This window comes from Bubalus bubalis, chromosome 4 (assembly GCF_019923935.1).
Source record: "Bubalus bubalis isolate 160015118507 breed Murrah chromosome 4, NDDB_SH_1, whole genome shotgun sequence".
In the NCBI taxonomy this organism is placed as follows: domain Eukaryota; kingdom Metazoa; phylum Chordata; class Mammalia; order Artiodactyla; family Bovidae; genus Bubalus; species Bubalus bubalis.
The window spans coordinates 160542428-160570261 of record NC_059160.1 but is presented as its reverse complement, the minus strand read 5'-3'; the positions used below and the strand labels follow the sequence as shown (position 1 = coordinate 160570261).

The 27834-nt window shown below is 42.5% G+C and overlaps 1 protein-coding gene, 1 long non-coding RNA gene and 1 pseudogene across 4 annotated transcripts in view; 2 read left to right on the top strand and 1 right to left on the bottom strand.

Moving 5' to 3' along the window:
- BMPR1A (bone morphogenetic protein receptor type 1A) overlaps positions 1-16603 on the bottom strand; it is a 144011-nt gene extending 127408 nt beyond the window's left edge. Inside the window, exon 1 of one of the 3 annotated variants that reach the window (XM_025284878.3) lies at positions 16489-16603. The gene's annotated coding sequence lies outside the window, so the exon portion shown is untranslated. Of the gene's footprint in view, positions 1-15559; positions 15730-16129; positions 16262-16488 lie in introns of those variants that run through there. The other 2 variants (XM_044942389.2, XM_025284877.3) reach the window with 2 other exon arrangements.
- On the top strand, positions 605-1842 carry LOC112584710 (annotated as a pseudogene).
- A 27-nt stretch (positions 16604-16630) lies between the features above and the next one.
- On the top strand, positions 16631-19154 carry LOC112584711. The gene is made up of 3 exons (XR_003109108.2): positions 16631-16900; positions 17819-18044; positions 18561-19154. It is a non-coding gene; the product is annotated as an uncharacterized LOC112584711 (long non-coding RNA).
- Positions 19155-27834: the final 8680 nt, after the last annotated feature.

Below are 27834 nucleotides of genomic sequence, written 5' to 3'. Positions count from 1 at the left end.
ACTTAAGAATTTTTAATAGCCACATTAAAAAAGCAAAAAGAATCAAAAATACATTTATTTAACCCAACATATTCAAACAGTAGCAACAACATGTAATCAAAATGTGTATGTAAAGGTGTTTTACCTTCTTTTTATTGCACCATCTTCAAAATCCGGTGCACACTTCAGACTGGCCACAGTCTGAATATTCAACCGCCACACGCGGCACCACAGTGGACACTGCAGATCTAACGATTCCGAACTCACATCCAGAACTGGACATTTAGGTGACAGAGGCTAATAAAAGAGCAGTGGGGAGTGAACGAGGCAGAAAAGGCAGGAGGGGCCAGAGAAGAAGGCCAGTATGGGACAATCTGAATTTTATATTGTAAGCAAATAAGAAACCAGAAAAAAATATTTAACAGGTAGAGATGACCACTAAAGCACTATTTCTGAAAAATTAACTTTTTTCTTTACTCAAGATACACACATATAAATACAGCAAGCAAGTCTTTTTCTCAACATTTTTTATTACATGAAAGATTACTGGGAACTTTCCAGAACGCTCGGTGAAAGGCGGAGGAGCGGCGGCTGCCCGAGCTGCGCACAGCAACGCACTCCTTCCCACTCCCCCACACCGGCATCGCCCGCTCACCGGCTGTAGAAAATGGTGAAAGAAACCACTTACTATGATGTTTTGGGGGTCAAACCCAATGCCACCCAAGAAGAATTGAAAAAGGCTTACAGGAAACTGGCCTTGAAGTACCACCCTGATAAGAATCCAAATGAAGGCGAGAAGTTTAAACAGATTTCTCAAGCTTACGAAGTGCTCTCTGATGCAAAGAAAAGGGAATTATATGACAAAGGAGGAGAACAGGCAATTAAAGAAGGTGGAGCAGGTGGTGGTTTTGGCTCCCCCATGGACATCTTTGATATGTTTTTCGGAGGAGGAGGCAGGATGCAGAGAGAGAGGAGAGGTAAAAAAGTTGTGTCCATCAACTTACAGTAACTTTAGAAGATTTATATAATGGTGCAACAAGAAAACTAGCTCTGCAAAAGAATGTGATTTGTGACAAATGTGAAGGCCGAGGTGGTAAAAAAGGAGCGGTAGAATGCTGTCCCAATTGCCGAGGTACTGGAATGCAAATAAGAATTCATCAGATAGGACCTGGAATGGTTCAGCAAACTCAGTCTGTCTGCACGGAGTGTCAGGGTCATGGGGAGCGGATCAGTCCTAAAGATAGATGTAAAAGCTGCAATGGAAGGAAGATAGTTCGAGAAAAGAAAATTCTAGAAGTTCATATTGACAAAGGCATGAAAGATGGCCAGAAGATAACATTCCATGGTGAAGGAGACCAAGAACCAGGACTGGAGCCAGGAGATATTATCATTGTTTTAGATCAGAAGGACCATGCTGTTTTTACTCGACGAGGAGAAGACCTTTTCATGTGTATGGACATACAGCTGGTTGAGGCGTTGTGTGCCTTCCAGAAGCCAATATCTACTCTTGACAACCGAACCATAGTCATCACTTCTCATCCAGGTCAGATTGTCAAGCATGGAGATATCAAGTGTGTGCTAAATGAAGGCATGCCAATTTATCGTAGGCCATATGAAAAGGGTCGCCTAATCATTGAATTTAAGGTAAACTTTCCTGAGAATGGCTTTCTCTCTCCTGATAAACTCTCTTTGCTGGAAAAACTTCTGCCTGAGAGGAAGGAAGCAGAAGAGACTGATGAAATGGACCAGGTAGAATTAGTGGACTTTGATCCAAATCAGGAAAGACGGCGCCATTACAATGGAGAAGCATATGAGGATGATGAACATCATCCTCGGGATGGTGTTCAGTGGCAGACCTCTTAGTAGGGCCTGTGAATAACACTCACTGCCGGTGTTTTATTTGCAGTAGTGATTGAGTGAAGGACTATAATCATCATATGCTCACTACTTGCTTTTAATATTCAACTATAGTAGTGTTTAAAAGTTAAATGAAGAATAAACTCAAATATAAAAAGAAGAGAAAGATTACTGAAATTGATACAATGAAAGTTATCTGTCATCAAGTGATAGCATTTTGTTGACCTGATATATAGACACTGTTCAAATATTTTTATTTCATGACATTTTTAAATGATTTTTTTGAAAAATAAATAATTTCAAGAATCTCACCAAAAGTTAATAGCCTTAACTTTAGTATTTCCCAACAGGACCTCCTTTCAGCTAGAAATCTAAATATTCTTAAATACAAATTTAAGACATTCAAGATTTTATATTCCTGAAATATATTTAAAAAATTTTAATTTCAAGTAAGAAAGCTACCTACAAATTTCAATATACACAAAACAGCATGACAACCATGCAAGTCTCCTCCAGATTTAACTTCAATATTGAGAGCCTATAACATTTCAGATGGTTTAGGTAAATTATTTATCTAAAGAAAAAAAAAAGCTCAAAAGAAGAGACAGGAAAGCAGGGCATGGAAGAATACCACTGGTCATATGCCATTTCCTTTGTTACCTGAAATGACCGCCAGGGCAGAAAAGTGACTTTTCAGTTAAAAATCAGAAATCCAGTGATGTCATCAGGACTAAAAGCAATTTCAGTACCTAACCACTCCGAATTACAGTCATGTAACTTTATTCTTTTCAGCAGAAAACTACATTAAAGCTTATCAACTCCTTTCACTTTTTAAGACAAAGAAACAAAGATCCATATAGAGTTAAATACACTATCCAAGATGCACACTTAGCTCAGTGGTAATACCAGTGCTATATAGATGTTAGTTTACAAAACTCAAAAGCCAAGGCTCCAGTGTTTTGCAGCTTCTTTAAAATTTTTCAAATTTCCCAAACTGTCCACAACAGGTATACTATTTTTGTAATTTTTTAAAAAGCAAAAAATGTTTGCTTTAAAAACTACTAAATAGTGACACTTCCAGGAACACTCTCCTCTCCTTTCCAGTCCAAGGTCTCACTGTACAGGCCACCTTCTCAGGAAAGCCTTCCAAAGCACCTGCACCCTAAACAGACCAACTTCCCTTACGACTCTTGTAAGCCACCGGTCCTTCTGCTTTGTACATCTTAATGTAACTATAATCAGATAATCATTTGTGAAGTTTTTTAATGTCTATCTTCTCTATCTAGGTCTTAAATTGCTATTTCTCAGGGCTGTTCTAGGGTCTCTGCTGTTATATACCAGGAGTTCCTGAAATGAGGTCTGTAAAATAACCATGAAATTATATACTGTTGTTGCTGTTGTATATAACAACAATCATATACTGTTGTTGACTCAGTTGCTAAGTCATGTCTGACTCTTTGAGACACCATGGACTGCAGCAGGCCAGCCTCCTCTGTCCTCCACCATCTCCCGGAGTTTGCTCAAATTCATGTCCATTGAGTTAGTAATGCTATCTAACCATCTCATCCTCTGCCACCCTCTTCTCCTTTTGTCTTTAACCTTTCCCAGCAACAGAGTCTTTTCCAGTGGCTCTTCCCATCAGGTGGCCAAAGTACTGGAGCTTCAGCTTCAGCATCAGTCCTTCCAATGAATATTCAGGGTTGATTTCCTTCAGGATTGACTGGTTTGATCTCCATGCAGTCCAAGGAACTCTCAAGAGTCTCCTCCAGCACCACAATTTGAAAGCATCAGCTCTTTGGTGCTCAGCCTTCTGCATGATCCAACTCTCCCATCTGTATACAACTACTGAAAAAACCCCAGGTTTGACTATACAGACTTTGTCAGCCAAGTGATGTCTCTGCTTTTTAATATGCCGTCTAGGTTTGTCACAGCCTTCCTTCCAAGGAGCAAGCACTGTTTACTTTCAAGGCTCCAGTCACCATCTGCAGTAATTTTGGCTCCCAAGACAATAAAATCTGTCACTACTTCCACTTTTTTCTCCTTCTATTGCCATGAAGTGATGGACGCCATGATTACTGGATGCTGAAATCTTAGTTTTCTTTTTTAATGTTGAGTTTCAAGCCAGTTTTTTCACTATACTCTTTCACCTTCGTCAAGGTGAATTTATTTACTTAATTGCTATATTTGTGTATTTTTCTTCAGATACTCAAAAAATGTCCTTGAAAGGGGTTAAGAACCTTTAAAATAGTGGATTTATGTCGTATACCTACCCAGATAGCATCACCAAGTCAACGGACATGAGTTTGAGCAAACTCCCAGAGATAGTGAAGGTCAGGGAAGCCTGGCACGCTGCGGTCCAGTGGGTCGCAGAGTCAGACACAACTCAGTGACTCAACAACAACCTACTCAGAGCCACCTTTCTTTGAGGAAACAACCACTTGCCCACTTCACACGGCTCCAAGAAGGCTGTCAGTCCCTGACTGCCTCCGTGGGCACATAAGCCAGTTCTGGCAATGATGGTACCCTGCATTCCGTGTGGACTCAGTAACAATCTCTCCGTGAGACAGAGCACACGCACCTGGGAAAGAAGTGCTTTTCCCTCTCCTGAACCTTCAGCAGTAAGGACCATGTAACCCTGGAGCTACCAGTGGTCCTCGCTGCCAGATCAAAGTACCTGCTGAAATCGAGGCCAAAAAAGTGGTAATAAAGCAGAGAAGACAGATTCCCAATTACATCATCTGAACACTTAGATCCAGTCATATTTATTTCTAGTCTTTTCCCAAAAATGGGTTTGGGAGGTGGTTGGGGGGAGCTTTCCCCGCTTTAAGCTAATCTGAGTTAGTTTTGTCACTTGCAAACAAAGGTCACTTTAGAGAGCCACCTAGTTCCCACTGCTGGAATATACAATTTACATGGTATTCAATTCCAAATGTCTATCTACCGCCAACTCAAACCTCTGTCAAACTCCAGACCTATAAATGCAACTTGCAAGTAGAAATCTCCACCTGGTGTTTCCTCCAGAAACCAGGTCTCCCCCTACTTTTTTCATCTCAGTTCACACACATCTACCTTGCCAGGTTTTCAATCTAGGAACCTGGGAGTTACTCTTGACAACCCCACTCCTCTCCTCCACAGCTAATTACCAAGTCCCATCCATTCTACATCCTAATTACCTGCCACCATCCTAAGTGTGAGCAAGGACGAACAGCTTCCCTACACGTTTCAGTGTCTTTGGTCTTCTTTTCTCCAAACTGATTATCCACTATGTAACTTATCTCCAAAATTATAAATTTGAATATTTTATCCTCACACTTGACATACCCCTATTCTTAAGTGAAGTGAATGTGTTAGGGGCTTAATCATGTCTGACCCCATGGACTTTAGTTTGCCAGGCTCCTCTGTCCAAAGAATTCTCCAGACAAGAATAATGGAGTGGGAAGCCATTCCCTTCTCCAGAGGATCAACCCAGGGATTGAACCCGGATCTCCTGCATTGCAGGCAAATTCTTTACCATCTGAGCCACCAAGAAAGCCCTTCAAGGAACAGCCAATTATATACATATAGAGCAATAGCCAAGCCCTACAGCTTCAGATGTTATTAGTGGTATGAAAAATGTTTACAGTAAGAAAACAAAGTTCATCACAAATGTAACAGAAGAGTAACAACGTGCATAATATCAGGCAGGATAGCTCAAATCCACCAGTTATTTTTTTAATTTTAAATGTTTTTTAATTGAAAGATAACTGCTTTACAGAACTGTGTTGGTTTCTGCCAAACATCAACATAAACAAGCCATAAGTATACATATGGCTTCTCCCTCCTGAACCTCCCTTCCACCTCCCTCCACATCCCACCCCTCAAGGTTCTTACAGAGCCCTGGTTTGAGTTCCTCGTGTCATACAGCAAATTCCCACTGGCTATTTTACATATGGTAATGTAAGTGTCCACCCGTTTTCAATAAAAAATACACAAGAATATCTTTCCTTATCTATTCAGTAATTCATTAGTTCCATATTTAACTGGCCGCGGGCCGCGACGGGCGCGCTAAAGCGCCGGCGAGAGGAGCTACCCCATGTCAGAGGTCAGGGGCAGAAGCTGGGAGGACCCCATGCCCAAAGGGCGGCGGCCAAGAGGAGTTACCCTGCGTCCGAGCTCAGGGGCAGCGGCCGAGAGTGCCAGACTGCGACGGCGCAGGAACGGCCGAGAGGAGCTACCCCACGTCCGAGCTCGGGGGTGGGGGGGTGGGGGGCCGAGAGGAGATACCCAGCGTCCGAGGTCAGGGGCGGTGAGGACAGGAGTTACCCCGCGTCCGAGGTCAGGGGCAGCAGCCTGGAGGAGATACCCCACACCCTTAAGCCCAAGGCCAGGGGCTGCAGGCAGGAGGAGCTACCCCACGCCCAATGCCAGGGGCGGTGGCTGGGAGGACCAACCCCACGTCCAAGGAGCCGTGGCTGCGCGGGCGCAGGAGGGCCTAGAGGAGCTATCCCACGTTGAAGGTCAGGAAGGGTGCTGGTGAGGAGATACCCCTCGTTCAAGGTAAGGAGCATTGGCTGCGCTTTGCTGAAGCAGTCGTGAAGAGATACCCCACGCCTAAGGTAAGAGAAACCCAAGTAAGACGGTAGGTGTTGCAAGAGGGCATCAGAGGGCAGACACACTGAAACCATACTCACAGAAAACTAGTCAATCTAATCACACTAGGACCACAGCCTTGTCTAACTCAATGAAACTAAGCCATGCCCGAGGGGCAACCCAAGATGGGCGGGTCATGGTGGAGAGATCTGACAGAATGTGGTCCACTGGAGACGGGAATGGCAAACCACTTCAGTATTCTTGCCTTGAGAACCCCATGAACAGTATCAAAAGGCAAAATGATAGGATACTGAAAGAGAAACTCCCCAGGTCAGTAGGTGCCCAATATGCTACTGGAGATCAGTGGAGAAATAACTCCAGAAAGAATGAAGGGATGGAGCCAAAGCAAAAACAATACCCAGCTGTGGATGTGACTGGTGATAGAAGCAAGGTCCAATGCTGTCCAGAGCAATATTGCATAGGAACCTGGAATGTCAGGTCCATGAATCAAGGCAAACTGGAAGTGGTCAAACAAGAGATGGCAAGAGTGAATGTCAACATTCTAGGAATCAGCGAACTGAAATGGACTGGAATGGGTGAATTTAACTCAGATGACCATTATATCTACTACTGCGGGCAGGAATCCCTCAGAAGAAATGGAGTAGCCATCATGGTCAACAAAAGAGTCCGAAATGCAGTACTTGGATGCAATCTCAAAAACGACAGAATGATCTCTGTTCGTTTCCAAGGCAAACCATTCAATATCACAGTAATCCAAGTCTATGCCCCAACCAGTAACGCTGAAGAAGCTGAAATTGAACGGTTCTATGAAGACCTACAAGACCTTTTAGAACTAACACCCAAAAAAGATGTCCTTTTCATTATAGGGGACTGGAATGCAAAAGTAGGAAGTCAAGAAACACCTGGAGTAACAGGCAAATTTGGCCTTGGGATACGGAATGAAGCAGGGCAAAGACTGATAGAGTTTTGCCAAGAAAATGCACTGGTCATAACAAACACCCTCTTCCAACAACACAAGAGAAGACTCTACACAAGGACAACACCAGATGGTCAACACAGAAATCAGATTGATTATATTCTTCGCAGCCAAAGATGGAGAAGCTCTATACAGTCAGCAAAAAACAAGACCAGGAGCTGACTGTGGCTCAGATCATGAACTCCTTATTGCCAAATTCAGACTTAAATTGAAGAAAGTAGGGAAAACCACTAGACCATTCAGGTATGACCTAAATCAAATCCCTTATGATTATACAGTGGAAGTGAGAAATAGATTTAAGGGTCTAGATCTGATAGATAGAGTGCCTGATGAACTATGGAATGAGGTTCGTGACATTGTACAGGAGACAGGGATCAAGACCATCCGCATGGAAAAGAAATGCAAAAAAGTAAAATGGCTGTCTGGGGAGGCCTTACAAAAAGCTGTGAAAAGAAGAGAAGGGAAAAGCAAAGGAGAAAAGGAAAGATTTAAGCATCTGAATGCAGAGTTCCAAAGAATAGCAAGGAGAGATAAGAAAGCCTTCCTCAGCGATCAATGCAAAGAAATAGAGGAAAACAACAGAATGGGAAAGACTAGAGATCTCTTCAAGAAAATTAGAGATACCAAGGGAACATTTCATGCAAAGATGGGCTCGATAAAAGACAGAAATGGTATGGACCTAACGGAAGCAGAAGATATTAAGAAGACGTGGCAAGAATACACAGAAGAACTGTACAAAAAAGATCTTCACAACCCAGATAATCACGATGGTGTGATCACGGACCTAGAGCCAGACATCCTGGAATGTGAAGTCAAGTGGGCCTTAGGAAGCATCACTACGAACAAAGCTAGTGGAGGTGATGGAATTCCAGTTGAGCTATTTCAAATCCTGAAAGATGATGCTGTGAAAGTGCTGCATTCAATATGCCAGCAAATTTGGAAAACTCAGCAGTGGCCACAGGACTGGAAAAGGTCAGTTTTCATTCCAATCCCAAAGAAAGGTAATGCCAAAGAATGCTCAAACTACCGCACAATTGCACTCATCTCACACGCTAGTAATGTTCAAAATTCTCCAAGCCAGGCTTCAGCAATATGTGAACTGTGAACTTCCAGATGTTCAAGCTGGTTTTAGAAAAGGCGGAGGAACCAGAGATCAAATTGCCAACATCCACTGGATCATGGAAAAAGCAAGAGAGTTCCAGAAAAACATCTATTTCTGCTTTATTGACTATGCCAAAGCCTTTGACTGTGTGGATCACAATAAACTGTGGAAAATTCTTCAACAGATGGGAATACCAGACCACCTGATCTGCCTCTTGAGAAATCTGTATGCAGGTCAGGAAGCAACGGTTAGAACTCGACAGGGAACAACAGACTGGTTCCAAATAGGAAAAGGAGTACGTCAAGGTTGTATATTGTCACCCTGCTTATTTCACTTATATACAGAGTACATCATGAGAAACGCTGGACTGGAAGAAGCACAAGCTGGAATCAAGATTGCCGGGAGAAATATCAATAACCTCAGATATGCAGATGACACCACCCTTATGGCAGAAAGTGAAGAGGAACTCAAAAGCCTCTTGATGAAAGTAAAAGTGGAGAGTGAAAAAGTTGGCTTCAAGCTCAACATTCAGAAAATGAAGATCATGGCATCCAGTCCCATCACTTCATGGGAAATAGATGGGGAAACAGTGGAAACAGTGTCAGAGTTTATTTTTCTGGGCTCCAAAATCACTATAGATGGTGACTGCAGCCATGAAATTAATAGACGCTTGCTCCTTGGAAGGAAAGTTATGACCAACTTAGATAGCATATTCAAAAGCAGAGACATTACTTTGCCAACAAAGGTTCATCTAGTCAAGGCTATGGGTTTTCCTGTGGTCATGTATGGATGTGAGAGTTGGACTGTGAAGAAGGCTAAGCACCGAGGAATTAATGCTTTTGAACTGTGGTGTTGGAGAAAACTCTTGAGAGTCCCTTGGACTGCAAGGAGCTCTAACCAGTCCATTCTAAAGGAGATCAGCCCTGGGATTTCTTTGGAAGGAATGATGCTAAAGCTGAAACTCCAGTACTTTGGCCACCTCATGCGAAGAGTTGACTCATTGGAAAAGACTCTGATGCTGGGAGGGATTGGGGGTAAGAGGAGAAGGGGATGACAGAGGATGAGATGGCTGGATGGCATCACTGACTCGATGGACTGAGTCTGAGTGAACTCCGGGAGTTGGTGATGGACAGGGAGGCCTGGCGTGCTGCGATTCATGGGGTCGCAAAGAGTCGGACACGACTGAGCGACTGATCTGATCTGAGTCCACCAAAAGATGGATTCCACTAATCATATGATCTCCTTAGGACAATACTCTAGTGCCTTCTTCAAAACACATTACTGGAGATCTTTGAAAACATCCTTTTGTTTCTTTCTTTTCAATTTTTAGAACTCATAGACTTTTAAAATATTAGCTGTACAGCACTATTCCCAGTAGTTAAGACATGGAAGCAACCTAAACACCCATCCACAGAGGAAAGGACAGGTGTGGTACATGTACACAATGAAATACTACTCAGCCATGAAAAAGAGTGGACTAACGCCATCTGCAGCAACATGGATGGACCTGGAGGCTATCATACTAAGCAAAGTAAATCAGACAAACAGATAGCATATGATATCACTCGTGGAGTCTACAGTAGGACAGAAATGAATTTACCTATAAAACAGAAACAGACTCACAGACATAGAGATAGCCTTGCTATTGCCAAGAAGTAGGAGTGTGAGGGAGGGAAGGACTGGGAGTTTGGGATTAGCAGATGCAAATAATTATATATAGGATAGATAAACAAGATCTTACTGTATAACACAGGGAACTGTATTTAGTATCCTGTGATAAATCATAATGGGAAAGAATATATATATGTATAACCAAATCTACACTCTGCTGTAGAGCAGAAATTAACATTGTAAAGCAACTATACATCAATAAAAATTTTTTAATGTTGGCTATAAAACTGACAAACGTAACTATAATTTAGCAAATTATCCAAATATTTACAATTATTTTTATATTTACTTTTTAGAAAACTAAGTATATGATGATTGTTAATGATGATATATAAATACTGGATATTGTCTTTAAAATAATCCACAAAACTGGCTATCACAACTCTACCACAACTCCCCCTTATATAATCTGTGCCATTTTGTGAAAATTATCAGCGCTTTAGAAACCTGTCAGTTCAGAAAATGAGCAAAAGAAATGAAGACGAAAATCTGGGGGGAGTCAAGTACCTCACGATCAGGCTGGCATACCCAGTTGTGAAGAGATCCCATCCAAACATATAAGTGTTTCTCTATAGTGCATGAAACATTTTACTTGCTCAAGAGGTTTAGCAAGCACCCTCTCTATTCACCGTAACAGTGGGGCTATAAACCCTTCCCACATAAATGTGGTTTAAATTCTTCTTCCCAACATGTTCGCTAAAGGAATAGGAGTTTTGATAAGTAAGAGAAATCCCACTCATTAATTCTAAAGCACATATATTTTCCATATCTTAGCATTTCTGAAATGAAGGTGCAATCCATGGCTTCTTAAAATCAACCAGAAGCATATTGTCTTTATAAGTGGTCTATAAAATGAGGGTGTATCTTATAGTTGGCATAATTCAACACAATTCAGCATTTAATCTTGTAAGTGTTAAAGAGTTGGACTGACCCGGTCAATAATGACCTTGAGGTTTTAAAACAGCATTCTAAAAGCATAAACACTAATAAAAAGTAGAAGAGGGAAGAAGGAAACACTTTCTAGATCAAAATTTAGCCTGAGAGGAAATTCATTTTCCTTTCTCTCCATGGCTCCCTGCTCCTAAGATCCAAAAGTCCAATCAATACTACTATAATTGATGTCCAACTGCTGCTAGGCCAGATAGGGGCCTTTTGCAAAGCCAGTTACAGACCCATTCTACAGGCTTAGGAGCAGAGCTAGTATTTGTATAAAAAGTGCTGTAAAAGATCAAATGACTCACAAAATTATACACTTAACATGTGTACATATATAACTATACACGAATTATATTTCAATAAGGTTGCTTATTTAAAAAGACAAATGAGTGGCAAAAGCCACAAACTTTCAGTTATAAGACAACTAAGTACTAGGGATGTAATGTACAGCAATATGATAAATATAATTAACACTGCTGTATGTTATATATGAAAGCTGACAAGAGTAAATCTGAAGAGTTTTCATCACAGGAATAAAACTTTTTTCCATTCTTTAATTTTGAATCTATATGAAATGATGGATGTTCACTAAACTTACAATGATAATCGTTTCATGATGTATGGAAGTCAAATTGTTATGCTGTACACCCTAAACTTAGAGAGTGCTGTATGTCAATTATATCTCAATAAAACTACTAGAAAAAAAAGACAAGTGAGTAAATGCAAGAATAAAATATTAGATTAAACGACTTCATACTTTTAGAAAACCCTTTCCTTCACAAAGAACTCCATCCAGAAGAAGAAAAAGAGGAAGACTTCAAAAAGAGATGGAATCTGAAATGGGGCTTGAAGAATGGGCAGGACTTGTACATATGACAATCAGCCATTTATTCATCCAAGTAGATGGAACAGTTATAAGCAACAGCAGAAGCAGCAGGGAAAGAACATGGGCAGGAAGCAAAAATAGTGGAAGATACGTGACGTGAAGTTGCTCAATCGCGTCCGACTCTTTGCAGCCCCATGGACTATAGCCTACCAGGCTCTTCAGTCCATGGAATTTTCCAGGCAAGAGTACTGGAGTGGGTTGCCATTCCCTTATAAGAATCTGGCAAATCTGAGGCGAATCCGAAGAAAACAATTTCATTTAACAGAAGACACTGGAAACTTCTGAGTAGGGGAAATGAAAAGGACTCAAGATTAATTTAGGCAGCGATGCCTAAGATAACCTGGATAAGGAAGTAAAGGCAATAAAGTCATAACACTAGTCCAGGTGGGATGAGAATCTGCTTCAGTTAGCAGGGAAAAAAAGACTGAAGAGGGAAAATTATGAAATATACAAAGATATACATAGGACATAATATTGTATACGACTACAGCAAACTAAACAATTTAAAGAAAAATGAACTTTGTGAAAACCAAACAACACTAGACTTGAAAACTTAAATACATTTCTGGAAAAATATTCAACACTAAAATTCACACAAGAAATAGAAAACCTACAAAGATCAACTGCTATGTAATAAGTTGAAATGGTATTCAAATTCCTTTCCAGGAAAAAAAAAAAAAAAATCTAAGCTTGAATGCTCTTATAGGTGAGTTCTGCCCAACTCTCAAATAAAAGATAATCTCAGTCTAAACTGTTTCTGAAAAGAGAAAAAGGATTAAAGTGGTCCAACTCATTTTATAAATCTATTATAACCTTGATACCAACGTGTATTAAGAACTGAACCAGAGCTGGCATGAACAGAGAGAAAAGTGACAGTACCATGAAAGGAGAACCAATAGATGTTGACTACAGACAACACGTGATGGGATGGGGAAAGGTCTGCGTTTGGGATAACATCGACAGAAATAAGGAGCACCGGGGAAGCAAGTTTGGTAAGAACACTACCTGAATAATCAGGTAGAGATATTCGTAAAACAACTGGAAAAACCAGGATTCAAGGGCAGAAAAGAAATAAAGAATAGAGACTTGAGAATTATTCAGACAGAAGGGTCTGAAATAATAATGTCAAAAGACCAGAGAAGTATGAAAAATGATCTGAAAAGTGAAACTTGGAGAACACTTAGATCAATCAGGAAGAAGGACGACCAGAAAGTGGAAAGGGGGCAAAGAATAACAAAGTCAGTATAATGCCAGAGAAGCCCTATTTTCATCTAGGAAATTCATATTCATCCTTCAGAACTGTTCACAGGGTTCCAAAGTAACAATTTCAAGAAGGCCTTCTAAGATTCTTCCAACATAAACCATCACTAGGTCAGGTCCTCATTTTAAGCTCTTATAAATACTCTGCACTTTAATTATACAATTATGTTTAATTACAGAATTCATGTCTGCTTCAATAGACTCTAAGCTCCATGAGGGAAAGGCACCCTGTCTGTCTTTGCCTTCTGCTGCCTCCTGTGTTATGTTAAAATGTAGTATTTGTTGAATAAAATGGGCAGATGAAGGATAGACAAGGAAAGGCATTCCAAGAATGATGGGTTGACGCTAAAAGCTACAAAAAGTTCAAGTTGACTTAGAAAGGAGGCCCAAAAGTGTTTATTAGGTTACAGGTGACCTTTGCGAAGGTGAAATTCAGATACCATGGGTTAAGAAATGAATGGATGGTCAGGAAGTCAAGGCAGGAAAAGTAAATTACTCTTGGTAATGTCTCGAGTTAATTTTATGGAATGAATTTTAATTTCACTTCAGTTTTGCTCTATTTTTAACGAACATGTATTACTTCTATAAGGACAATTTTTGTTGTTGTTAATATGATTTGAAAAGGTAAAGCAGCAACAAGCAGGTGGAGGGAGTAGTGAATTAAAGGGTAAACAAGTACTCTAAGAGAGTAACAAACTCCATTAAGTAGGAAAGAAAAGAAAAAACTGAAATGTATTAACTAGGAAGAAGAAAAAAACATATTCCTCCACTAAGATGGAAGGAAAAGAAGATGATGATAAAAGGAATCCAGTAAAAATTCTGGAAGGAGCTCCCACTGGAAACCTCAGTGTTCTCAAGAAAGGATGTGAAGTGAAGCGAGTAGAAAAAGTTTCAAAAGAGTTCTACAGAGAATGCGCAGGGCGGGGGAACCCAAAACAGAAGCGCCATACAGGTTCTATTAAAAGGGCATTCTAAATTTCAGTTGGCCTTTTGTAAAATTTCATCCGTTTTCTAGCTCAGAACTGCCCTAGTTTAGCTTTAATTTTAAATATTTAAATTCTAGTTCACAAACTATTTCAACAACTGAAAATTGATAGGCATTAATACATTCTACTTTAATTCCGACTTGAACTGCTCTTTTGAAATAAATACAATAAAGGAGTTGTTTTCAACTCAAGCAACAAAATAGCGATCATTTCAATTATGAGGGAACTGAAAAGCGCTCCTAAACTTGAGTGTTTGCAGAGAAAGGCTTTTTGTAATTGTTGCTGTTTAACTCTTCGCGTGCCTCACTCTAACAGATTTCGAGTAACAGAGAAAATCTTGGGTTCAAATCTCAGCTCACTTAGTCAAGTTATTCAACCTCTCTCCGTCTCGATTTCCTCTTCTTAAAAAACGAGGAATACAATAACCAGGATTATCCTAAGGATTAAATGACGTAACACAGGTGAACGTGCCAAGTTCGTACTATGTCCTCAGAACAGTTTGCTAACCGTTTGAAAGAGAAAACTCGCAGCACTTAGACCAAATTAAAACATTCGAAAGCCTGAAAAAGCACAAGTCACAAAACGTCAGACCCTAACACACAGCACAGTATTTTTCTTCCCTGACGCAAGTTATTTTTTTCTTGCCAAACCTTTCCACTAGGAGTCTGGAAAGAGAAAAAATGGGTTACAGTCAATCCAGCATAAAGTTTTCAGAAACTGAAGTGCAGAATCACAACAGACATGGCAGCGGAAGCAGCGCAGGACAACAGGTGAACCTCCGAGAACCCTGGCACCTTCCCGCGGGCAAGTTTTGCACGAGGGTTGGCAGTTTCCAGGCTTGACCGCCCCATGAAACAGACATTCGTTTTCTTTTTTTCCTTTTAGAAACGTAATAGACAAATCGTGAATATCACTCTCGCCGCTCCCGGGCAAGGGAGGTGAGCGCCTTTCCCATTTAAGGATTCAAGAATCGTCCTTGGTGGCGGCTTTCCCCCACACCGCCTCCCCAAACTCTGCCCGAAACTCGGGGGTGGGGAACAAAGAGGGGCCAGGAGGCGGGGACGTCGCAGGGGGCTGCCGGGGGCCCGGGTCTCCCGCAGGGCTGGGCCCGGGGCGGCAGGGCCCAGTCTGCCGCGGCCTGTCACAGCCTGGGCGGCAGAGACCCCCACGGGGCAGCCGGGCCTGGCGGCCCCCAGCTCCGGCCTCCCGCGCGCGCCTGGCTCCCCCCGAAACTTCGCCTGCGGCCCGCGCCGGCCTCCCCGGCGCAGCCGGCCTCTGCCGCCGCGCACACGCACTCTCCGAGCAAGCCAACTCACCCGAACCCGGGGGAACTCATCCTCCAGCTCTCGGCGCGGAGCGGGGTGGGCGCGGCGAGGCGCGGGGGCGAGGCAGGGGGCCCGGCTCGGCCTCCGCCCGGGGCGTGCAGCGGCCCCAGCCCGGTCGCCCCTCGCGCGGCCGTACAATCCTCGTCTCGCGCGGACGGACACGCCGGAGTCCGAGCCTTCCTGCGCCCTCCCCGCCCTCCTCCCTCCTCGCTCCTCCTTCGCCGAGCGCCAGCAGGCGGATTCCAATCTCGGCAGCCGCCGCCGCCGCCGCCGCTGCGGACACTCGCACGGGAGGGAGGGGTGGGGGGCGGCGCGGGCGCGGGGTACGGGGGGAGGGGCGGCCTCCGCGAGACTCGGCGCAATGCTCGCGCACTGGGAGGGCGCCCGCTCCGCCCGGCCGGGGACGCGAAGAGAGCCGAGCGCGCGGCGGAAGTGCCCGAAGGGTCTGTGGGGCTAGGCGCCCTGCTGCCGGGGAGGAGGGCTGGCCGCCGGCAAGGGGGCGCCGGGCTGCCGTAGGGAGGGGGGCTTCTCCTCCGCGCGGCCCTGCCGGCCCCTCCTCACCGAGACGCCGCATCGCCGCCTTGGCGGGGCCGGCCAGTCTCCGGAAGCCGGGTGGAGAAGAAGCCGTGCGCGCGTCGCACAGGACTGAGTGCGGTGGAGCGGCGCAGATACCGCCGTTGCGTGCTTCGCGCTCACCCGGCCCCCCGCACTGCCGGTGCTCCGGGGTTGCTGCGTGTGGCCCCCTCCCCGGACAAACTCTAAATCTCTAACAAGAACTCGTAACACGTGAGGGCAGGTCAGCGCTTGCGGAGTAAGCCTGGTCGCTGACAATTCACACGCCATGGCGGAGAACTGCCCGACCGTGGTGGTAGTCGTTGCGACAAAGAAGCGTACAAAGCCACAGTCCAACTGTTATTTACCCATAGCTCCTCGGCCTCTCTTTCTGGGCTCTTTGCCAACCTACAGAGGCGCAGGTAGGGGGAGTTGAGGGGAAAGAAGCATTTTCGCGTCGATCCAGGAGCTGTGAGGCCTGGCCCGCCCGGGAACCCTATGATGGAGCCCGTGAATTCCAAAGGCATAAGTTGAGCAGCGGCGTTAACCCAACAGAACTGAAGTCAGCGGACTATAAATATTGTTCCCGTCTCTGGTTTCGCTCACTCTAGTGACCTCGGATACCCTCAGAGTCTGATTCCTTCCATTTGGAAAACGTAAATAGTTGTCACTCCTTTTTTCTCCCCATTCTTTGGAAAATGCCATTACAAGTATTCAGTGTCCTGTATGTGAAGAGTCTTGGTCTTTTTTTAACAACCAAATGTGACCTTGATCTCTTTGGTAAGTCTTTCAACGAATGCATGGCATTAAATTATCTCTTTACAAAAGATACTTTTTTTTTTTAAGTTACCTTTATAAACTATGGGTAAAAAAGAGACAAGGAAAAGAATGTGCCAAGCCCTGATATTTGTTTTCACACACATTCTCCCTTAAGAGATGTTTAGATTCCAGAGTATTCCCTTATATTCTTGTTTAAATGTTTAAAATCCCTTCCATTCTTGTTTAAAGTTGTTTTGTTTTGTTTTTGGTTCATCTTTCATCCTGTTCCCCACAGGTCGCTTTTATCCACCTTTGACCTTAATGCTTCAGATACCTTCTGTAATTCCAAATTATCCACCTTTGCCCTTAATGCCTCAGACGCCTTCTGTAATGACAAATTATTTTTTCAATTCTACTTATTCTGTAATTTTTTTTCCTGAACTCTGTACCTGTCTCAGGTTTGAGAGTCATGTATCTTTGTATGCAGGATGAATGTTTGATACATGAGTTTCCCTGCATCACCTAAAATTTGTCGCTTTTTCAAGTTTCCTACATAGGACACCACTTTGATGTCAAGGGATAGGGTGGACCTTTTGCTTGAGGAGATTGAGACTGATTAGCCGAAGAACTCATTGATGTAAGCTGAGCAATGGGGTCATGGCAGATAAAAACTATGATGAGTGTGTACTCTCTAGAGCCTAGTTCAATTTTCAAATATATGAATCAGTCTATAAAAGAGACAACCTCAGGTTAGAAATTTAGTACTTCTTCAAAATGTACAAATCCATGCTGCCTAATTGTGTTATACCCCACTGTGGAAATTAGAGCAAAACTGAAGCATCAAATTTTAAGTCATCATATCTTTGCTTCTCAAGAAAAGGATCTCCTTTTCAAATTTTCAGGAATTTTACTTAATAACCTTTTGCTTTCCTTGAACAGAGCCCACCTGAGTGCCCAGGCTGAAATGCTTAGCTTTATCACAGCAGGCAACCTACGGACGACTGAGCAGGGCATGGTGTTTTCTTTGGTTCCTGGCATGTGTATGCATGCCAGCCTGTTTCTCCGGTTTTCCTGCCCACTTAAATGAACAAGAGCAGCCAGGAAGCCCAAAGAGACATCTGAACACGTATGGTCTGGCCCCCAAACTCAAAGGCAACACCTCAAGGTGCAAATTCAACTTTCTCTAATGTGATAGTTTCCCTCTAAGTAGGCTAACAGAATGCTCTGGAAATGGATCTTTTTTCTCTGCATAGTCTGTTTGAGGTATAAGCCTCAAGAGTGGTAGTTGCATGCCCAAATCACATAGCATTAGTTTGGACTGCAGAATCACCCCTCTTCTACAGTTCTCAGGTCCTCAAGAACACCTTGAGGTGTTCTGATCACCTATCTTAACACCCCGACACAGCCAATTTCGTTTTCTTTATACCACTTTTTACTGTATGAAATTACTTCATTTAGATATTTGTTTATGGTCTGAGTTTCTCTGACCCACTAGAATGTAAACTCCATGAAAGCAAAAACCTTGTCCATCTTGTTCTCAACTCTTTCTGCAGAGCCTAGTACGTAACTAGTGCTCAATATTTGTTAAACGAATGAGATAAAAGACAGAATTTCCTTTAAGCATTTCTGAACCTTGTCATCAAAATCCAGTTTGTTTATTTAATTTTCTGTTTTCTTTCAGCCACACTGTGCAGTTTGCAGGATCCTCGTTCCCTGACCACAGATGGAATCTGGGCCCCCTGCAGTGTGGAGCCCTAACCACTGCATTGCCAGGGAATCCCTGTATCCAGTCTTAGAGGGTGGCTTAGACTATGTTGAAAAGGTGAGGGTGAGTCAGGGAAGCTATGGGTTATACCATCTTCAGTGAAATGGACATGTCTGCTTTCAGGGACGGTATTAGGTGAATAGACTAATCCAAGTTAATCCATCCAAAGTCACTTCCCTGCTATAGACTTTATGAGGCAAAGGCAGCCCTAAGCCATCAATGGATATGGAGATAATTTAGAATTCAGTAAGGAGGGACTAGTGAAGGGATGCCCTTGGCAGAGCTTTAGTTGTTTTCAAACCCAATATTAAATGGATAAGAGTGCTATGAAGAGTAGAGGAAACAGCTACATTGTTCAGCATACACACTACTACAACATTTTATTGGTTAATAATACCCTGGTTAAGGTCATGATTAAGAAGGACCAAGCCAAAACAGAAATTGTGTTTAAGAAAAAAGATAGTTATATATATTTAATTGAGTGCACAAAATAAAGTTTAAAAATCTGAATTTGTGTTTCCTGTGATCAGTATAATATTTTACTTCCCATTTTATCTTTGCTTGTATATAACTTGATTTTTCCCACTTCTGTTTTCATTCCTCTTTGTTTCAAAGGACTTGTTTCCTGTGATTAAAAGATGGTTCAGTGAAGCTCTTGCTACAAAGTAGTCACCACTTGGTCCTGCCTAGTCCATGGTCTCAATTGACCTCTCCCTATTATCAGTACACCCTTTACCATAGAACCCAATCCTCTCCTGGCAGGAAGACTCTTCTCAAAGCTCTAGCCCCAAGCCCAGGACTCAGCCACCTGCTGCCTCTGCTACTTACACCAAGGTGTCCTCACCTTGGCCCCCGTCTAAGCACTGACTCACAGCCCTTTTCTTGCTCCTGAAGCCCGGGCCTTGTAACGTGTGTGGAACTCGATTTTCTCTGCCTGTGGTCTGGACTCTGCTCTCTGGAGTCTGCCCCAGCCCTACAACACAGACTCTGTTGTGTACTGATTGGTACCCCTAGAGGTAATACTTGTTTGCCTTCCGCTCTATTTTGCAGAATTTCCCTGTCCATGTTCTATCCATCTCTCAGGCCTCCTTCCCCCCATTCCCATTGCCTCAAGTTGGACATCCTGATGCTTGCTGTTTTCCTGGACGACCCCCTGTTGTTTGCTCACTGTTCTCCAGCTAGCAGGTACTGCCTAGAGGGTCTGAGGTCTTCCCGCCCAACACCTGGACCTGCAGCCTACCCACCCCAGCTCCACTCGGCCCATGGTCAATCGGTCCTTCCCTATCCTGTAGCGATTCACCTCGCTGCCTTCCTCTGTCCTGAGAGCAGTGGGTTTATAACCAATTACACTTTATTTTTTAACCAGATATACATAAGAGTGAGTGAGTGAGTGAGTGAAGTCGCTCAGTCGTGTCCGACTCTTTGCGACCCCATAGACTGTAGCCTACCAGGCTCCTCCGTCCATGGGATTTTCCAGACAAGAGTACTGGAGTGGGTTGGCATTTCCTTCTCCAAGATAGGTATATATTAGTATATATATGTATATAGTTGCTTTTGGTTTTGCCTGGTTAAAAAATAAAATGTACTAGGTGCTTGCATACATATATATGTATATTTATACATATTGTTAATATGTACATGTATAAACCATATCCAGTTCTATGTGCTACTCCTAAACACTGACTCTACTCAAGAATTTTGTTGGCGCTAGTAGTCCAGAAGTCCTAGCATCTGGAGCTGAGTATGATTACCTTGTGAATGACCATTCAAAGAAAGACACAGTGTCATGATAAAGATTCAAGCTGAGATAACTGGGGAGATAATAGTTTTGGATCAGGAATGCTGTGTTATTAACAGCCATGCTATATCAACTGTCCATGCTCGACGTGGTTATCTAAATATATAGGTGTAGTGGTGCCTCCAATGTGCACAGACATACTAGTTTATCTACCACATATTTTGGGGTACCTAACCCTGTGCTAGATAGAAAGTTCTAGAGGACTAGAACTGTCTTTTTCTCACTCCATCATATCCCTAGGATCTAGCCTGCTGCCAGGCACACGAGTATGTGTTCAATATTTACTGAATAAATAAATGTACTATAATGCCCAGTACATTCCTTCTCCTCAAAGCTTAAAATCTCATAAAAATAAGTTGTGCACATAATTTCTTTACTTGGTGTTTCTGAGTCAAGTCTTATTGTCCTTAAGACAGTTGCTAACTCACTTTGTTCTCTATTGATAGATAGCCCTCATTCATTTCTTATATTATTATCAGCAAAAGCAGGGTTGAATTTTGGGGTTTTGTTTTTAGTATTTTTTGTTGTTGTTTTGTTTTTAGTATTTTTGAGGCTTAGTTTTAAAGCACTTACCTTGATACAATGAGAGTCTAAAAAATCCTGTAATAATAACACAGAAGTATCACCGACTATAACTTTTTTTTTTGGCCATGCTGCATGGCTTCCAATATCTCCAACCAGGGATCAAACCTGGGACCATGGTAGTAAAAGCCCAGAATCCTAACCACTAGACTAGCAGGGAATTCCCTATCACTGGCTTTAAATTTAACATCTCGTCAACAAATAATGCTTAAGTTTTGGAGTTCTGTGTGCTCTTTAAAAAAAGAACTTCCTCCATTCTCTCATGGGGAAATAAAATCGATTATCCAATCAGTAATCAATAGTTGTCACTGTTTCTTTTAAAATGTGGGTTTACATTTGGTTTGTTACCCACTTTAAAATCCGTCTTCCTCATTGTATGTCTGAATTGTACCAGCTGCCCTAGTTGGTCATTCCCTCTTTCAACTGACCTTGCTCAGTTTTTCCAGGTTTCACTTAATGAGACACCACGCTCATCACAATCTGAGAACCACTACTGTACGAAAGCATTCGGCTAGATTGGCATCTCCACTTCCCACAGAATGAGCCACATTCATTTCTCCTTTTAATGCCATTCTCCTGCCTCCAATGCCCAAATACCACCTCTAGCAGGAACTCATCTTTGACGGCTCCATCCTAAACCCCTTAGGCTTTTCTCTCTATGGTCTACATCACTGACTTTTTTGGACAGTTTAGCTATTCCTGTGTCTTTCTCCAAAATATTATTTCGTACCTTTATTCACTTACATATGAATCGGGGTTTTCTAGCCTCCCAGGCTTGGGGAGGACAATATAGAAGATATTGAAATACTCAAGGTATCAAAATAGTAGTCTTAGGCTGGAACCTACCAGTGCTGCTGCTATTTAGTCGCTCAGTCGTGTCCGACTCTTGGCAGCTCCAGGGACTATAGCCCACCAGGCTCCTCTGTCCATGGGATTTCCCAGGCTAGAATACTGGAGTGGGTTGCCATTTCCCTTCTCCAGGGGATCTTCCCGACCCAGGGACAGAACCTGCGTCTCCTGCTTGGCAGGCGGATCCCATTGTAATAGTTAAGATTCTTGCCCCAGTTTTCAAGAGGCAATTGGAGGTGGGGGTGGGGGCGGGGGGGGGGGTGTCACAAACTTCTCAGTGCACCTGCTGTGCTGCTCTATCCCTCAGGGTCAAAGAGATACTCCTGTTCCTTCTTCCCTTCCACCCTCTCCTGCCCCTGTTGTTAGCGCAGTTGCTGTACTCACTGCACTGAGCACCTCGGGCAGCTACGTTGCAGGATTCCAAGAGGTGCCATCCTGCTTTTTGTGAAAGATGCTCCCTGGAGTTACGCAGTACACAACCGGCTCCCAGCCCCACGGAAACCATGAAAGAGCCATTCCAATTGCATGCAGGGAGCCAAGCCCCTGGCTTGCTTAAAGAACCAACTTTTTTTTTTTACTATTAACATTATATATACCTCTGCTGCTGCTGCTGCTGCTAAGTCGCTTCAGTCGTGTCCGACTCTGTGCGACCCCAGAGACGATAGCCCACCAGGCTCCCCCGTCCCTGGGATTCTCCAGGCAAGAACACTGGAGTGGGTTGCCATTTCCTTCTCCAATGCTTGAAAGTGAGACGTTAAAGTGAAGTTGCTCAGTCGTGTCCGACTCTTCGCAACCCCATGGACTGCAGCCCACCAGGCTCCTCCGTCCATGGGATTTTCCAGGCAAGAGTACTGGAGTGGGGTGCCATTGCCTTCTCCGATATATATATGCCTCTACACAACATTATATATCTCATAGATACATTACATTTTATTATATAACATTATATACCTTTCAGGTCATTTGGGGGAAATGAAAATGGCAAGATGTGTATTTGTCAGAATTAAATCAATTAGAATCCCATATAGGATGTGTAATTAATTAAAATTTTCATTTTGATTTCATTTTCATCAATGCAAATGCTCAACACAAAAAATTATTCTGTTGTTATACTTGGAATAATACATCATGCCAATCAAAATTTATATATGTACCCTATTTCATCAAAATAAGATAATGATTATTTGCAACATTATGTACAACTAGGAAAGAAAAACACTGCCAATTAAATTATGACGTATCATTAATTGTAAGACATCCTAATTTCAGAAGTGATAAAATGTCAAAAAGTGTGCATCTGAGCATTGATGAAACACGGTGTGTTTTAATGCATTGAAAAGGCAAAACACCACCATATGGTCCAGTAGTTTGAAATATTAAGTTTTTGGGTTTTTGACATATAACTTATTTGTTTGTTATGCATGATCCTCGAATAATCACACTGTGAAAGTTAACCACAAGACCAGAGACAGTACAGTTCAACTGCATATAAACATATAAAACAAACATGAATAACTTATGATTCAGTCACATAAAGTTTAAAAGAAATACTAGCATCCAGTCAATGTAGTGTAGTATTTGGATTACATTACAAATAAAAAATTAAGTTTTGGACAGCTGCTTATTCTGAAAATGTGTGATGACAAGGAGAATGGACATATTTTTATCCTTGGAAAAGTCAAACTAAACAATCAGAAAAATCTCAACAGTGCAGTAGAACGACTTTACATTTATCCCGGAAGCTGAACAATAGTCCTTGTTGCTTGTGGGGCCATCAGGAAAAGCCAGCTGTGGGTTTCTTTTTAGTACAATTAATTGCTTCCGCTGTATATAAAATTGAAAGAATTGGGTGCTTTAGTGCGGAAAAAGGATATCCTGTACACTGCTCCTATTTCCTCACAAAAGCTATTATTGAGCCTTTTGCCATTAATTCACATGCATTGGATTATCCTGTGATGAAAGACCAAGTGGCTTCTCATTTTTATAGTCTCTTATCTCCTATTTATTTGGCACCTCTCTGGAGATACCTGCTCTTCTCCCAAGACTGGTTAATTGCTAGGATGTCAGAAGGTAGCTAATGACTGACTTCCTTTTCTGAGACTAATTGTGAGCTCATCTCTGTACTTTTTCTTAGAGTGGCATTTCTCATTGTTGAGAAATATTCTGAGTTCTGTTATTATTTGAAATGACAGAGGCAGCATGTTCAGTACCAATTTTCAATCCCTGCCCACCATTCACTTTGAGATCAGCAAGTGACTCATTATAAATCCTCTGGATAAACCTGAACGGTCCAGTATACAACAGCCATTTGCTAAGTGTGACTATGTAAATTTTAAATTAGTTAAAAGGAAATCAACATTTAAAGTTCAGTTTCTCAGTCTCTGAGGGACTTCCCTGGTGGCTCAGAAGTTAAAGCGTCTGCCTGCAATGCAGGAGATCCGGGTTCCATCCCTGGGTCGGGAAGATCCCCTGGAGAAGGAAATGGCAACCCACTCCAGTACTCTTGCCTGGAGAATCCCATGGAGGGAGGATCCTGGTAGGCTACAGTCCATGGGGTCGCAAAGAGTCGGACACGACTGAGCGACTTCACTCACTCACTCTTCTCAGTCTTGGCTCATTAAGTGCTCAATAGCCACATGAGGTTAGTGGTTACCGTGTTGGAAGAGGGAAGATACAGAACATGGCCATTTTCACACAAAGTTCCATTGGACAGTGTTGCTATAAACTGTGATCTGGTCCCCTCAGGCCTCGTGAATAGTGTCTGAACCCTGAATTGATGTTTCTGTGCTCACCATTAAAAACAAATGGTACAAAAGCTACTTTCAGGATCATTTCTGTAGTCTGTTACTCGAGAAGTTTCTCTGAGCATGTGGAGCACCAGAAATGGGGGGCTGCTGTTCACCTGGTATAAAGTTACATAAGGTCTGAGAAGATCCCCTGGAGAAGCAAATAGCTACCCACTCCAGTATTCTTGCCTGGAAAATTCCATGGACAAAGGAGCCTGACAGCCTATAGTCTATGGGGTCACAAAGAGTCGGACACGACTGAGCAACTAACACACACACACACACACATACAATAAGTGTTCTTACCACAATAAATATATATATATATATTTCTTTTTTTAATTATTTATTTATTTTATTTGACTGTACTGGGTGGTACATCTTAGAACTTTGTGGTGTCATGTGGGATCTAGTTCCTTGACCAGGGGTTGAACCCAGGCCCCCTGCACTGGCAGTATGAAGTATTAGCCGCTGGACCACGAGGGAAGTCCCTACGTATATTTCTTAATGGTAGAAAATTGACGAAAATGAAAATATGCAAATAGTGTCTGTGGTATCTCCAGGTAGAGGGACTATGATTACTTTTTTCTTCTTCCTATTTATATGTGTTTTGGGGGTTTTATTTCTTTCTTAATTAGTAAAAATCACATTTAACATCCTTAAACCCATTCATTTATCACCAGTTTCAAAGTGGTTTTATCCAACCCCTGCCTTAAGAGAGGAAGTAGTCATTTTGAACAACGGTTTCTTTAAAAATTAAACTCAGCTAGCAGTTTTTAGTTAAGAGATCTGTATTCCCTTCACTTCTAGCATGAAAAGCATCAGAGAACTTGCGTTTAGGATGCCCTAGAGCCCCGATAAATAGAATTACAGAACATCCCTCAGGAAGAGATGGCTCATGATCACTAGCAATCCTCTCACCCAGGCATTTGTTGGGCATTTTGCCAGGTTATACATATTTCTAGACTATACTTCAGAGTCTCAGAATCAAGGCCCAACAGGTTAAGGAGGCCTATGGAGCTGAAGAGGGCTCTGGTTTTACCATTGAAAAGAGAACCATAAAAAAAGAATTCCTTGTTTCCTAAAAGTTCAGGCATGATCATACAGGTTTAATTAGGAACAGCCAGCTGTTTACAGCAAATTATAAACTGCATAAGCAGACCTCAGTGGACACTCCCAAAACATGTCCCATGAACCCTTACTTCTCCAAGTCCAGATTCAGCAGATCTGGCTTGGTGAGGCAGGGTGCTGTGATGCCAGCCAGAGGAGTATTCTAAAAGTCCCTTTCCATAGCTTTCCATGACCAAAGGAGAGGGTCAGGAGGACATGGAAAGCCTCTGCTTTTCTTTCCTTTTGTCCTTGAAACTTGAAGCCAATTCACTGTTTTCTTGACTACTACTGCACCCGCCCAGTAGAGAGACATTTCAGAAACAAGCTAAGCAATAAGATAAGAGCACAAACTTTGGAGTCAGAATTCTGGCTGAACTTCCTAATTTTTGACCTTGGGCAGAGTTTGTCAACCCTGAATCCCAATTTCTTCGCCTATAAAATGAGGATAAATAATATCGATTTAATGAGACAGATATGGGAATTAACCAAGAGTATTTGGAAAACTGTTGGCATAAAATCAACACTCAATTATTTTTACTTACCTTTCCTTTTCCTTCTAGAAGGTGATTGGTCCATTGGTGTTTCTATTGAAGGGGAAGGAAAACAAACTGTAAAAGTCTTAATGAGCCTTACTTCAAATACTGCCCAGTACAGTTCAGTAATTAGTATATGAGTTCTGCTTCAGCTTGGGCTGGGTTCCAGTTCTTTGCTCCAGCCTTAGCTCAGGAATTTCCTCCTCTAGAAAGCCTTTGCTACGCAATCCCAAGCTGAGTAAGTGGCTTTCCCAAGTAGTCCCATGGCACTCCAAGCTTGTTTCTATACTAACCGTTTACCTTGCATTCTGTTTCTCAAAACAGGGTACCTAGCATTGAGCATGGAGTACAGGATGTTATAAGGCATCTTCTCCAGAGCATCAATTTTATCTAATAACGAGTAAAACAAAGGGCATGTATATATTTTTAAGATAAGATATTAGATTATATAAGAAATTTCACAATGGCAGAGGGTTCCTAGAAGACATGTGCTCATCGTCCTTTGCTTTTAGATCTTCTTTGCAGAGAAGTTGGAGAAGCACGTATTGCCACATGACAGTGAAATTACACAGTAACTAGTCTGTTTCTTCCAGCAGACCATGAGCTCTGCTAGGGCAGGCGTTGTACCTCATTTGCCCCTGAATCACAAAACTTACCTACATAGCATGAGGCCTGTCTCAAGGTAGAGGCTCCAGGAATGTTTGTGGAGCTGAAATCAACTCTCTGTCTTCTCCCAGTACTCTGGGGAAACTATAGTTTTTCCATCAAGGAGAGCAACTTTGAAATTGTTTACCTGACAGGACTTCACATTGAGTGCTTGTTAGAGAGAACACAACGCTAGCTGTACTTTTGGGAAAGGTATTTAACCTATCAGACTTTTGGCTTCCCAACCTGGTAGGGTGGTTAAGGCTTAATGAGAAAAGATTTACAAAGTAAACTGAGCTTGGCACATAGAAGGTGCATGCAAAAAAGCTTCTTTAGTTTTCTCTGAAGTGACTAATCATTAATTAATTCTAATCATTAATCTACAAACAAAGATGATTTTGGTTATTTCAGTCATTCCAAGCAACTCGAAAGGGACCTGAGCCACTGCCTGGGGCTTCTTCTACAGCACCCTGGTCCTCCTTCCTGAACTTCCAACCTAATATTACCACAGCATCCAGCAGTTTCCTTACTGTCTCACTGACTGTCACGTTAAACCTGGACTTAAAAGATAGAGATAATTCAACTACAAGGTGGAGAAAGGTAACCACCTATTAAGAGAGTGAGCTGCAGTCAGGGCCCATTTCAAGCCTTGCCTCACTAAGTAATCTGATTTGCTTTTCCAACTCTGAGGCATGTCTTGATCCTGGTTCTGCAGACAGAATTGGGTCCTGGGCAAGGTTGCCAATTCCTAACTTGCAGAATGAGCCAGGGAATCGGGATCCACAAATGGCTATGTCCTTCATTCTGTTGGTCTGGGTCCAGAGTAACTTTACTCAGAAACTAGTAATGGCGCCCCACTCCAGTCCTCTTGCCTGGAAAATCCTATG